Below are 14,476 nucleotides of genomic sequence, written 5' to 3' on the forward strand. Positions count from 1 at the left end.
ATATGAGTCAAAGTTTATCCATTCCTTTTACCTTCGGGATAAAAGCGATATTTGTGGGCCCCTCGATGATTTAATGATGATACATGTGAGTGCTTGGCCAAGCCAAGACTGATTTGATATGTTCAATCAGTCAGTCATCATGAATCGGAAATCGGGAAACAACAAATGGACAGAGAGAATGATTTTAATCCATGTCTTAGTCCATAGGATATCTAGAATGGAGGAATATATAATGCCTTATCTAATGGACAAGTCATTGACAAAGGTCAGAGTTCATCGACAAGGTCAGAGTTCGACAGAAGCTTTTGAGAGCTACGATTGTTAATCGGTTCCTGAAGTCATATGCAATAATAGTTTTAGACTTATCCAAGTGGGAGACTGTTGGATTAATTTCTAAGTCCATAACTATAATTGATAAGACTTGACCCGACCCGGCATGGTCCATTTGGGTTGCATGGCATCATGCATTTGGATAGACTATAATGAGAGAAATAACACTTAAGGTTTGTTAATATATTATAAGTTCTAATATATTAATAAGGTTATTTAATTATTATTGATCAAGAATTAATTTAAAATTAATTAAGTGATCAAAAGCAGACTAATTAAATATATGGGTCGATTGTGTAAATCATTCATTCTTTTATATGTGGGCTTGTGATCCAACATTCCTTATGTTGGACTAAGTCCATGGGGTGACCCATGGATACTCCATGGAGGTAAAAATCCATGGAGCATAAGGAATGGGTAAAGTTATGAGTTACATAGTGTAACCCTAATAGCCACCATATAAAAGAATCTCATGGCTCAAGAAATCGTACACTTGGAGTGTGTGTATGAGGGCTAGACGATTTCAAGGAGTGTTCCATTTCTCTCAAATCATTCCATGTGCATTTGGTGTTGTGTGAACCTTTTGAGGTGTCACACTTGGGGCACTAGGCACTCAAGCTTCATGAAGACAAGCTACATCAAACAAAGGTATGTATTCTATCCATTTGATTACCCAAGTATCAAGTATTGTATGCTAGATAGGGTAATACCTTGGAAAGTTCATATTTGCATGTATAATAGAGAAAACATAGATCCAAGGTATTTAGGGTTGCATGTACATTTAGGAGTGTTAGAATGCTCAAAACCCAACACTTCTCTGGTTCATCAAAGAGCAGCATGTATTCTTCAAACAGATTGGAAATGGGAATTGAGACTTGACCTGATTCCAGAAAGATTTCCTCCGTTGGACCTTCGCTTGCTTAAATCTTCTTCATGTAATTATCATCAAAAGCTACATAGTTGGTTTCTTCAATATTTCTTGAGCGTTTATTCAGAACCCTATATGATTTTGAAGTAAGCGAATATCCAAGAAAGATCCCTTCATCTGCCTTTACATCAAACTTGTTTCGGTTCTCTTTGGAGTTGAAAATAAAGCATCTTGAACCGAACACACGGAAAAACTTTACATTTAGCATGCGATTATTCAAAATTCCGTATGGAGTGATGGAAAATCGCTTGTTGTGGAAGGACCGGTTCTGTGTGTAACAAGCAGCAGCTATAGCATCTGCCCAGAAGTATAATGGAACAGAAGCGAAACTCAACATGGTTCGGGTGGCTTCACACAATGAACGGTTTCGCCTTTCAACGATCCCATTCTGTTGTGGAGTATAGGGAGCAGAGAAGTTGTGAGTTACTCCCTTTTCAGCCAGAAACTGTTCAAAGTCTTTATTTTTGAACTTTAGACCATTATCACTACTTATGTTTCTTACCACCTTTCGCAGCTGCAATTCCACTTGCTTGATAAAAACCCTCAACTTGGGAGTCGCCTCTGATTTCTTGTTAAGAAAGAAAATCCAGGTGAAGCGTGAAAAATCATCTAAAATTACAAGTATAAACTTACTACCACCGATGCATTCGATAGTCAAAGGGCAACATAGGTCGATGTGCAATAGTTCAAGAGGTTCGATGACCTTTGTATTGATACGAGAAGGGTGACTCTTTCGGCTTTGCTTGCCCATCTCGCATGTTGTGCACATATGTTCCTTGTCAAATTTGAGAACAGGAAGTCCACGCACGTGTTAATATCTTTAAAGTTCAGGTGCAAGAGTCTTCGATGCTACAACCAACTTTCATCTGAGTTCGCCTTTTTTAGCAGGCATACAACTGGCTTTCCACTTATTGGGTTGAGATTCAGAGGATACATCTCGCCTTTGTGCATGGATTTCAACAGGACTTTCTTAGTTTTCTTCTCGATGATCTCCGAACCCTCGTCATCGAACGAAACCTTTAATCCAGTTCCCACAACTAGTTGAGAGATGCTGATTAGATTATGATGCAATCCTTCCACATAAGCTACTTTACGAATTGAAAATGCGGCATTTATAATCATCCCATATCCTTTGATTGTGCCATATGAGTTGTTTCCATATTTTACACATCCACCATCCTTAAGGGACTGAAATTCCCTAAGCTCTTCCCACCTTCCTGTCATGTGACGAGAGCAACCACTGTCAATATACCATTGGTCGTCAAACTGCTCATCACTGATAACCTGCAAAATTAAGCAGATTTAGGAACCCAAAGTCTCTTGGGCCCTGGTGAGTCTTTTACAGAATAGGGAACTGCAACAGAAAGATCAACCAAATATGTTCTTTTTATTAATGTGGTTTCATCTTTTCATTTGATGGTGTAAACTTTGATTTTATTTTTATCTTGCTTCAATTTGGGTGTGTTATTGTTAGTCGGTTTTTCAGTTGAGTTTTTCTTTGGAGTCCTTAGGTTTGCTGACTTTCTCTTAACTTGTGCTTTATTATTAGACATGAGCTTTCCCTTTCCTCTGATATCCTCCACCGAGTTTGGTTTTGGTTTTGAGTGAGGATAATGGGATTTAGGACCGGAACTTGACTTTCGGTTCTTGGCGTAGTAAGAGTTGGGACCGAAACTTCCTTTTCGGTTTGTCTGAATACTTGTGTGGCAATGATTGCTTGAAAGAGATTTGTCCCTTGATTTGTCATTTTCTTTGGGATTGGACGCCCTTTTAGAGTGAACATAATTAAGGTTTTGAGATTGCCAAAACTGTTTTCTCTCATTGAGGTTCTTCATGTATCTTTTGTTCCTCTGGTGTTACTATTCAGCAAGTTGCTCTTGAGATTTCTGAATATTCGCTCTTGGTTTCGGTTTCTCCTCATGTTCTTCGGTTGTTGTTGAAGATATGCTTGATGCTTTCATTGGTTAGTTTGGTATCTCTTTCGTGCTACTTGAACTTGGCTTATCAAAACTTGAAGGTTTGTTGATGGGTTCAGCCACGTATCTACCCTTGACTCTCCATGACGTTCGTTCCAACAGGCCAACAGTTTGGTTTGCATTGTATATGTGTGCATACCAGAAGTAGTTGTCACAACCTTCAGCGTTAACTTTATCAACCAAGGAGGTCAACTCTGTCGTTTGTTTCTTAGTTATTCCTTCAACAGCATATACTTGGTTCGGAACTGTTTGCACCTTTTGTTAAACTACCACCTTTTCTTTGAGGACCTTGGACTTATCCTTGGAAATGCGAGCGAATTCAACGGAATTTTCAGATACAAGCGATTTTGCTGTTTCGGATTCGCTCTTGAGAAATTCTGAACAATCAATCTTGTCCTCTACTGAAATTTCGCTCATTTCACTTTCCTCATCAAATTCAGAAGTGTTTTCTAAATTCATTTTATTTTCTGAACTTAATTTGGCATTGGATGAGTCAAACTTCTGTATGGTCTCGGTATTGATTTTTCAATTATCATTTTCGTCCAGCAAATTCTTTAACATACATTTATGTTCTTTGGACTCAATAAAAGCCTGAATTTTTTCCAGTCCATATTTGTAGGTCACTAAAATCTCATCTGAGGACATTATAGATTCACATTCAGCAATGACTTCGTCCTCCTTAAATTCAAGGAAAGGCAAAATCGTTTTATGAATCTTTTTACCTATCTCACAATCTACATACAACTGGGTGATATTAGTATATAAGCGTTTAGCAATCAAACAGAAAACATTTCTTTGTTTTAAAAACTTCAAATTGTCTTGTTGCACATAAATAAGTTCATCCCTAGCCCTAAGTAACTCTGACTCCTTCTGTTCTATTCATATCCTTCTCTCCTCACTCTTGGAAGACTCCCTGTTGAGTTGGTCAGTTAGGTTAGAATTTGCTAAGCGAGTTTGCATAAGACTGCCACTTAAGTTAGAAAACTTGAATTTTAATTCATTTAATTCTTTTTCGTAGTTTGTTACTGGTATTTTAAGTGATTCTAGGATAGATTGTACCTTCTTGATCAACTGATCGTAATCGCTGATCTTTTCACTAACAGGCTTGGCAGCGAAACATTTGTCGTCCTTAAGCTTCGCTTCCTCATGCTTACCTTCGGTTGTATATCCTCTCGTTTGTGACACTCCAGCTGTCACCATTAAGCATCTCCCAGCCAACTCAGTAACTCCTTCTCTCGCCATATAAGCTCTTCCATGCGAGGGTCTGCGTACCTCTTCATCTTCAGAGTCTGTAGACCAGACTTCTACTCCACCAAACTCATCATCAATAACATGCTCCTGCATAATTAAAGCATTCATAGAAACGTTAGTTGCTTTCTTCTTCTTTATCTCCTCCAACTTTCGTATGTTGTAAGCTTCGTCATCTTCATCATCCTTTTTCTCAGACATCATTCTCAGCATGCAATCCTTAAAAATGTGGTTCTTTCCGTGACAGTAGTTGCATTCATATCCTGGATCTCCCACAAGCTTGCTATCCTTCTTCTCATCGTCCTTCTGAGTATTTTTCTTGCTCTCCTCTTTCGTCTTTTCAGAGCTATAGCTTCCCTGTTAGTTTCGATTCTTGTTGACAGGGAACTTCTTACGAGCAAAATTCTTTAGGTTCGTAACCATCATTGCATATTCTTCATTAGTCAGATCGCACTCTGACATATCAGATTCTTCCTCTTCGTCTGCCACACTCTTGCTTTTAGATACAAGGGCCAGAGAACCCACACCCGAAACTACCTTTGCTTCCTTAGTCACCACGCTTTCATGAGATTTAAGTATTCCCATTAGTTTCGCCAGCGAGTAGGACTTAAATTGCTCATCTGCCTTCACAGTCGAAACCACTGCCATCCATTCGGGTCTTAAGCCATTCATGAATGTGAACTTTTGTTCGATCAAATTCCTTTCAATACCATGCTTCATCATCTTGCTAAGCATATGATTGAAACGACCGAATGTCTGAATGAGTTTCTCTTCAGGTTTTTGTTTGAAAGCACCGAACTCAGAGAGCAATGGGGTTTGGATCGAGTGCTCTAGATCCTCATCAGTCGAATATAATTCTTTCAACCTATCCCATATTTCTTTAACTGTAGTGCATGAACTTACTAATCAGAAAGTATCGACTTGCAAAGCGAATCTGATCATTCTCATGGCTTTAACGTTTCATAACACCTAGTCTTTTTCGTCTTGAGGGATCTTCTCTACGTCTACCAAGAGTTGGTTATACTCTTTTTGAGTCTTGATTGTTCTGTTCGTTCCAGAGTGAACAAACGGACCCAATGTAATTGCTTCCTAGATAAGATAGAAATCGTCTTCAGATCCAACGACGTAGTCTTCAAAGTGATGCGCCCATACTTCATAATCTTGAGTATAGAGAATGGGAACCCTCGTAGTGGATCCTATATTGTTGGAGATGTTGATTGGATTGACTTGAGAATCGTCGTGAGACTTGATGAAAAACTTCTTCTTTAAATCTGCTTGAATCAGACTTGTAAAGTTGAAACTAGGGTTTTAATGAACACCAGATACATCGTCGACAAGAAGAAGACGGCTTCTATATATTCAATAAAAGCGGAAACCCTAATGGATTCTTCAAACAGAAGAGATGTGTATATATTACACAGTCTCCTACTCTGATACCAATTGACGAGTTTATTGCGCTATTAGATCGATAGAGTCAAAACAGATAAATAAGAATAAAGAAATCAAAGAACACAAGGATGGATCAAAAGATGCTGAATGATTAATATCTCACACCTTAGAAGACCTTGATGAAGAACTTCGACTGTAGAGGTGTGTTTAGGGTTACAATGAAAAAGCTATTAAGAAGAACGTCTGCTTATAAAGCTATACATGCATGCAAAATATATAAGCTAACCCTAATGCTTAAACCACGGTTGGACAGGCCCAAACCGGGTAATCAAAATATCAATATTAAGCCCATATGACGCAACACTCTAGACCCAACAAATGTTATGTTGGAATGGTTCAACATAAGGAAATTCTATATATGGAAATGTTAATTTCGTTCTCAAATTTTGATTATGATTATGGCATCCCTCTTCATAATTCAAATTATAAGAACATGGAAAATAGAAATATTATAGCAAAAGATTGATCAAGTATCATGTCATTATGTTAGACATTATGAATGATATCTCATATGCTTCAGGTATAGGATCGATTGAATATGCTATAATATTCTCGTGCTCTAATTTTCCAAATGTCTAAGGCATTAAGAGGGAAAAGGGAATAGAGTCGGATATGACTAAAGTGGTTAAACAACTGTTAAGGACAATCTAAGGTTCGCCAAAGATTGGTCGCTTAAGGACAGTTGGAAGTATAGTAATGGATGGACCATATTGACATTATTATGAATAGACAGGAGTCTATTAATAATGATTTGTCGTATGTCAGATATGGAATGTTTCCATATTGGGAGTTGAAGAATAGATGAGAAAGTTAGAAACTTTTATGCAAGAAGGATGTTCAAAGGAATGTAATTTGAATTTGATACTTCATTTCCATGGAATTGTCTTGTAACAATCTCCAAAGGAATATTTTGCGTTATCATTAGTAAAGTATTTGTGACTTTTGGTACATAGACATTACAAAAAATCATTGCATGATAGTTTAGAATCTAACAATTTCTAGTAGTGACAAGAATTTGGAATTCGTACAATTGCAATAAAGATTTGGAATAGTGAAATGAGCATCACTGAAATGTTTTCAATTTAATTCAAGTATTGAGTTGATAAATCGAAACATTATACAATGAATAATGTGTAATCATTATGGTGATTAAATAAAAGGAGTTTTATTTATATTCATAAGTTCTGAGACCATATTGGATTCGGTTATTCTTGTGTTTCACTTTGCACGTTTTGACTTCCTAAATAACTAGGTTATTCAAACCATCCACAGTCGATCATACTTTGGAAGTATGTATTGAGGCAAGACTGTCATGAATGGGTCTATAGTTTTTCTAGGACAAGGTTGCTACAGTGCTCATAAGTACTCCTGGAATAAGATTCGAGTATTGGATTCAACCCACGGTCATCTGAATCACTTCATGGATTTTATCACGAGTGATTGTGAGACGATAATATCTTATATTTTTGAAACGAAGACATGTGAGTTGTGTACATACAATTCATCACCATCATCACCACCCACATCATCTGATGGGTTTTAGTATACTACAACATCCTATGGTGTACATACAATCCTAAATGCTTTGGATCTATGTTTTCTCTAATTATACATGCAATATTGTAGGCGTAATGCTTTGGAAACAATATTGCATGTATAATTAGATAAAACATAGATCCAAAGCATTTAGGATTGTATGTACACCATAGGATGTTGTAGTATACTAAAACCCATCAGATGATGTGGGTGGTGATGATGGTGATGACATGGATGATGGTTTTGGATATATTGATGACAATAATGGAGTTAAAGACGACAGTGATGGTCTGGGTGATGATGAGGGAAATCAGGCTGATGAAGAAGGCTATGAGGTTGTCCTGATGGTTAAGAGAACAAGGATACCATATGAGCGGATAACCAAGATAAATCTAAAGAAAGGTGTGTATGACAAAGATGGCGGTGGTTCTTCTTTTTCAAATCCAGTCACCTTGGAGTAGTTAAGAAAAATAGGGAAGGGGGTGTAGTGGGCTTGGTATAGGTTGCCACTCTGTAAACTTTGTTTTTTGTCATTTTGGTACAGTTACATTGGTACACCCACTGATTGCAACATACATCCAATTGTTCTTTTGTTCCCATTTGGGTTGCCTTTTTTGTGCATTGTCTAACCATTATGGTATAAATGGATGGCTGCTACATATTGGAATAATGTAATTAAACTCTATATGTAATAGATACATCACATTCTATGTTATGTTTAGGCATTTTGCTATATATTGGTTGTTATGTTCAATCTTTTAGTTATTGAAATAGTTACCAATTATTACCATTTACCAATTATATGTGAAACATACCATTTAGTGCAATGTACTTATAAACAAACCAATATGTACCATTTTACACAAATAGTTACCAACTACCATTTAATGCAATGTACTGACATGCCATTTTATGCAATGTACATTGCATACCATTTTATGAAATATACTTTACCATTATGTACCAAGGGACCTGCGGAGTGGTTACACATACCATTTTAAATGTACTTGTATAACCATCCAAACATTGCAATTAACATCCAAACATTACAAATTATCATCCTAACATTACAAATACCATCTCAAAATATCAAATTTCATCAAAAGCTACACAGATTTGAAGATCAAATACAAAGCCAGTGATATAACATCCAAATACCGTTAAATCTTGTACACCACTAAAACAAACATGCATAATATAGATACCAACAAAACAAAAACCATCTGCATTAATGCCGTTACCTTTCCCTGCTCTGTAAACTCATTTGACTCTGCCATCATATCTAGTTTTTGAACCCCTTGATTGTCAACCCATTTGAAAAACCCACACCCTCCTTCTACCTACATAATTAGGTCAGTGCATAATAACCTTAATGCAGTCCCACTAGAAAAACTAAGGATGATGAAATAAATAAATGGGAAAAATTATTGTTACCTTATAATTAGGGAACCCCCAAAATATATTGCATGGATTGTCTAGTGTGCATGAAACGAACACAGGTAAAACATCCTCACACCTACACTTCACATCGACCTTCTTCTTGTTTCGTGAATTCACATTCGAGCTTGATTTTGTAGAAAATGTCGGCATTCTTCGTGGGAGCTAACTGTGGGTGCAACAGGATGCAAGAACCGATTATAAACAGGGGGAATGTTTATCTTGATTGCCAACTAATAGTCAACATGGGCCATATGCCAAGTCATATGAAAGGTAACTGTGCTAAATGAGAGATTTGAACAATTTAATGAAAGTATCCGGCTTTATTAACCCAAAAACTTCTCCAAGGGTAAAACCGACAATTCTTGGAAAACTTAAGGACTTTTATGTCATCAGCCCTAATTGTAATTGAGTAGATGAATTTCTTAACTTGGGTTTTATGAAAATGGTGTATTACCTTAATTCAAAATGAAAAAATGGTTTGTGAAAATGGAACGTTACATAAATGATTAGGATTGTTTGCTAAGTGGTATTTGTTTCTCACTTTTATGTTTTATCGTATAACGAATGATTGACCCATTCGGGGTTTGTATGCTTTATATGCAACATTTTTGAACTCACTTAGCAAGGGCTAACAATTTTGTCTTTTCTTTTTTGTGTCTTATGATTGGTGCAGGCAGCTTAGGAGTTTGGCCTTGGTGAGGAGGTTACTTATGGGGTAGTTATGCTAATTAGATGATACCATTTTGGACATGTTTGATGTTTCATCAAATTGATCATTTACATTTCTTATGTTTTAAATGCTTTGGAAATATAATTTTGATTTTGAAGTAACGTGGTGATTTGAAAATGTTTTAAAATAAATCACTAAGTCTTCTGCTAATGTATTATGTTAAAAAGTGTTTTAAAAATAAAAAATAAAAAATAAAAAAAATTGGTAAAAATCACGATGTTACACTATGGTGGTATTAGCGGTACCGTCAACCGCCTACCCCACTATGAGCACCACTTCGTCCACCCTCATATCATAGGAAACAAACGCTCGTTATGGGTCAAATTTATTTTGAAAAAAATTATGTTTAACAATTCTTAGTTTCAATTCATTTTGTTCTTCCATTTTCTTTTATCTTGCATATATGTATCTATATACAAGCATTTAGCTTTTGTTATAAACGCGTATTTTGGGCATGTTCGGCACGGAGCGTTGGAGAACATTTGAGAGTATCTAGTTTCTATCATTTGAAAAAATGTTTCGTTTTGAACAGAAAGTCTCGTTTGACACTACAAGCTTCTAGCATTTAGTTTAAACAAAACGCTTCAAATTCAAATGCTACTTCACGTAGTGTTTAACAAAACACTATCAGCTAGAAACTACCTGTGACCCGCTAACAGTCATTTTTGTTGAACACGTCTTTTATTAAGAATAAAGAAGAAGGGTGTTAAGGGGTGTTTAAGAGTGTTTATTTGAAGTGTTTATTAACTGATTGTGGATTGACAACGGTAACAAGGAGTTTTAAGTGTTTGGATAGGAAGAATTCATAACCATTTATTAACTTAAATAATGAGTTTTTGATAAATTATTTTCTCCTTACTTATTAACTTATTTAAGGATATTTTGATAAGTTATTTCCTAATTACACATATAAGAAACATTTGTCAAACACTCAAAATTAACTTATCAACTTATTACGTTTTAATATCGAATAAGATAAACCAAAAAAAAAAAAATTTAAGTCGGTTTTTATACTGGAAATCTCCAGAAAAGTCCTAATATTTTATTGTAATTTACGAAAAAATCTCAAACTAAAATTTGTTTATGAAAAAAACATGATTTACGAGTCAAAATGACGATTTGACCCCTTTTCTTGTTTACCAGTTTCATTACTTACATGTTTCCATTAAATTCTTATTATTTTACCATAATTTACAAATAAGTCATAAATTAAAATTAAGTGATGATTTGACATTTTTCTCAATGTATCATATATTTTACCAGTTTCATTGCTGACTTGGACGTCTATTCATTAAACGAGTTCATAAGATGGATATGATGTTACGTTTAACGTAAAATTTGATATCTATCTCACCGGTTCATTTATTATTATCTATCTAGGTTAACCGGTAAAATGTGTGTTTTCAGGAAAAAATACGGGAAATGAGCTGATGAGATGAATATATTATGTTACATAAGATTAGATAGACAATTTGAAATTTTTATAAACTTAAAAAATAATAAAGTTGTTGCTAGTTTATGTAATAATTATTGCAGTCTTTAATGTGTTTTATGTTCCAAAAAATATACAATGCATCAGTATATCATGTTTTATGATAAATATAGCATTATATAATCTAATATATTCGTCTCATGAGCTAAACATGGTAAATATAGCATTATATAATCTAATATAATCCATCTCATGAGCTTATTTAATAAATAGGCATCCAGATCAACAATGAAACCGGTAATATATATGTTATTGGGAGAAAATGGCTAAATCATCACTTAATTTTAGTTTGGGACTTATTCATAAATTATGGTAAAATAATTAGACTTTAATGGAATTGGATAAGTAATGAAACCGATAAACCGGAAAAAAATGCGTCGAATCGTAACTTTTACAAGTAATTAATGTTTTTTTGTTTGGAACTTTTCGTAAATTATGATAAAATATTAGGTTTTTTTCAAACATTTTCCCTTTTTATACCAAATAAACTAATACACATTTTTATTAAAACGCATTAATTTTTAAATAAACAATCACAAACACTTTCTAATAAGCTATTGGCGCCAAAACGGTCATTTGCATAAGCTAAACGATATCTATAAAATTCAACTAAACATAAGGACATAATTTACCCTTTTTTGTAATTTTTACTCATTGGTTAATAAAATAACATGTATTAGAATATACTCTTGATTTATGCTGCTTTCAATGGGGAAATAGACTTATTAAGGTAGTTAACTTTTCAGGTTGTTCATATCTGGATTACTATCTTTTTTTGTATATATCTAGGTAACGAAGTTTTTGGAGTGTGTTCACATACGACCACTATGACCGGCTATAGTAGGTTACATCCGGTCATAATGGTCATATATAAACACTTCCAAAAAGTTCGTTATCTAGATGTGTATAAAAAAATAGTTACCCAGATGTACACATACCGAAAAAGTAAGAGTAAATTACATGAATGGTCCCTATGGTTTGGTTAATTTGTGTGTTTGGTCCCTAACTTATTTTTTAACTCGGATAATCCTTAATGTTTATTTTTGTTGTGCGTTTGGTCCATGTCTTACCTCAAAAGATTATTATGCCATTTTTAATTTATTTTTTTATTAATTTTCTTATTTACGTATTTATTTTTTATATATTTAAAAAAATTAATAGACCACACACATTTGTATCTCCTTATCTTAAACCTAAAGCCACATTTGGGTCCCACCAGAATTTTTATTTTCTTTCCATCTTTAGTGACATCGACATCTTCACAATCCCTTCTTTTTTCGGTCTTTCAACTCCGGCGAACCAACACCACAACCCTTCTATTGGGTTGTGGTGGTGCAAAATTCGATGAAGAGACAGTGGGTTGTGGTGCTGGTTCGTCGGAGTTGAAGGGTCGAAAAAAGAAGAGATGGTGAAAACGTTAATTTCACTAAAAATGGAAAAGAAATAAAAGTTGAGGAGGATGAGAGATGGGATGATGACTGGTGGCATCCAACTTAAAATTTTCAAATGTGGTTTTAGGTTTAGGGTGAGGAGATACAGATATGTAAGGTCTATTAATTTTTTTAATATATAAAAAATAAATAAATAAATAAGAAAGTTAATTAAAATTAAATTAAAAAGGGCACATTAGTATTTTGAGGTAAGACATTGACTAAACGCACAACAAAAATAAACAGTAGGAATCATCCGAGTTAAAAAATAAGTTAGGGACCAAACGCAAAAATTAGTCAAACCACAAGGACCATTCGTGTAATTTACTCTTACATTTTCGGTATGTTCACATCAGGGTAACTGTTCTTTTTATACACATCTAGATAACGAACTTTTTGGAAGTGTTCACATATGACCATTATGACCAGCTGTAGCCTACAGCCCGTCATAATGGTCATATGTGAACACTTCCGAAAAAATCGTTATCTAGATGTGTACGAAAAAAGAATAGTTACCCAGATATAAACAAATCAAAAAGTTAATTACCATAATAAGTCTATTTTCGTTTTAGTGGGCTATATTCGTTGGTCTCTCTTTGTCTCTCACAATAAAAACACGAACATGCAAAATTAATGAAATGGTAGTCTAATTGGGTTTCTTTCTTTATGAACGAAATCATTTGTGTCGATGGTGAACAAATACTCTAAATGAACACAATATTAAAATCGATTTTTGCATATATTTTTTAAGATATTGGACACCTCTATCGTTCATTAATATCAAAAGGCTTGTGTGTAAGCTTGAGTTTCTTATTTAAGCAAAAAATATATTCTAATAACTAATTTTTCTAAAATAATTCTAATAAAACATCTAAGTTATTAAATTATCACTTAACCATTTTAATTATTTAAAGAAAAAGTTAATATAAGGATTAGAGGTGTTAATAGAAGGTAAATTACTAAATGGAGTATGGATACCTATGCTTGTTTCAAATATCAATTCTTTTGGACGATTTCACTTAGGCTAAGCGGAGTGGCACTCGCTTAGCTCGCCATTGATGTAGAACACCACCCCTAGCTCTCGCTAGGGGGCTCGCCAAAGCAGAGTCGCAGCGTGAAAAAAGAGAAAGAAGTGAACGGTTTTGGGTTAGAATATTTACTTCACAGATTTCAATTTTTTTATATATCTTTTCTAATTTACTCCCTCCCTTTCACTTAGATACAAATTACAAAACACACCTCCAATAATTTCATTTTCTATTTCAAATATATAGATGGAATTGTATGTGAATAATCTTAATAATAATACGGTTTGCAATTTTATTATTATGTAGGCTAGTATTGGTTTATTTTCTTATATATATATATATATATATATATATATATATATATATATATATATATATATATATATATATATATATATATCTTAAATAAAAAATGTTGTTTATTTAAATATAATAGTTAAATTAAATTAGAAAAAGGAAAATATAAAAATGGAATGCTAGGAGTGTTACCACTCCCTACCAAATGTTAAGTTTAGATGCTAAATGGAGAAAAATGAAGTAGCACTTTAAAAGCTGATATGACAAGATGCTAAGAGTGTTACCACTCCCCTTAGCCTTATCCATAAAAAAAAAATATTGTTTGAATCAGTTTTTATACTTTTCATGCTTTCGTATTGACTCAGTTTTGATATTTTTCATGAAGCCACAATGCGGAACTTGAGTTTCGAATAATTCCCTTGTTCTTTTATTTTGCACCCGATAAAATTTTATATTGTCAAAATATTCTAGCAAATAGAATAGGAATTTTGAATGTAATCAACATAAAATACAAATTTTGAAAATATTAAAACTCAACTATTGTCATTATATTTAAATTGTTCACAAACACATTTCATTATAAAAAGCAGAA

This window comes from Lactuca sativa, chromosome 1, assembly GCF_002870075.4.
Source record: "Lactuca sativa cultivar Salinas chromosome 1, Lsat_Salinas_v11, whole genome shotgun sequence".
NCBI lineage: Eukaryota > Viridiplantae > Streptophyta > Magnoliopsida > Asterales > Asteraceae > Lactuca > Lactuca sativa.